General features: G+C 47.0%; 1 non-coding gene across 1 annotated transcript; it reads left to right on the top strand.

Annotated features, from left to right (window-relative positions):
- The first annotated feature begins 376 nt into the window (after window positions 1-376).
- Window positions 377-514, top strand: LOC119926119. Its single transcript, XR_005450026.1, has one exon. It is a non-coding gene; the product is annotated as a small nucleolar RNA SNORA7 (small nucleolar RNA).
- Window positions 515-928: the final 414 nt, after the last annotated feature.

Raw genomic sequence — 928 nt, 5'->3', positions numbered from 1 at the left:
ACCCAGAACTGAGGTTTGAGGGACTCCCACAGTTGAAGGGTGGGAGGCAGAAAATCAGTCTGTGAAAGAGACTGAGAATGAGAAGCCAGAGAAATAGGAGGGAAGCCAGGAGAGGACAGTGTCAGTGAAGTCAAGGTTATACAATGTTTCCAGTTGATTGGCATGATCCACAGTGCTGAAGGCAGCTGAGAGGTTGAGGAGCATTTTGATGGGGTAGAAGCCGTTGTTTCTGGCAATAAGGAGATCATTGGTGAGGTTTGAAAGGGCAGCTTCTGCAGAGTGAAACCCAGATTGAAGGGTGTCGTAGAGAGAATTGGAGGAGAGGAAGTGTGGGCAAAGAATGTGCTTGTTTACTGTTACATTGTACTACCCCAAGACCCTCTCAGGGTCACACCTGGAGAATTTCCAGTACTCTACCAGTCTTGACTACGGGAGGGATAGTCAAGCAGAGGCATAATCATTCCATTCCTAGCTTGGCCAGTGGCTAGCAAGTGGAAGGCAACCTGCTACAAGTCAAGAGTTCCTTATGCTGGGCAGCAGATGCATGGGAAAGAATCAAGGGCAAAGACTAAATTTTCCTACAGGGAAGGAGGCAATGGTAAACTACTTCCATAGTTTTACCAAGAGAACTCTAAGGTTGCACTACCAGAACAATGGCAGATGGAGGTGGGGCATCCTGGAAGAGATGTGTCGATGGTGTCGCTATGGGTCAGAGATGACTCGAGAGCGTAAGACAAGACAAGACTTTCCCAAGAGAGTGCATTGCTCCGCTCACAGTAACCACTCAATGAATATGATTGAAAGTGGAGACAGCAGATCACAACTCACTCAAGAGTTTTGGAAAGGAATAATAGAAGGGCAATGGGGTAATAACAGGAGTGATCCATTAGGTCAGGGAAGGGTTTTCTTTTGGATAGAGGAAGCATAC

This window comes from Tachyglossus aculeatus, chromosome 3 (genome assembly GCF_015852505.1).
Source record: "Tachyglossus aculeatus isolate mTacAcu1 chromosome 3, mTacAcu1.pri, whole genome shotgun sequence".
NCBI lineage: Eukaryota > Metazoa > Chordata > Mammalia > Monotremata > Tachyglossidae > Tachyglossus > Tachyglossus aculeatus.
This window is presented reverse-complemented; position numbering and strand designations above follow the sequence as displayed.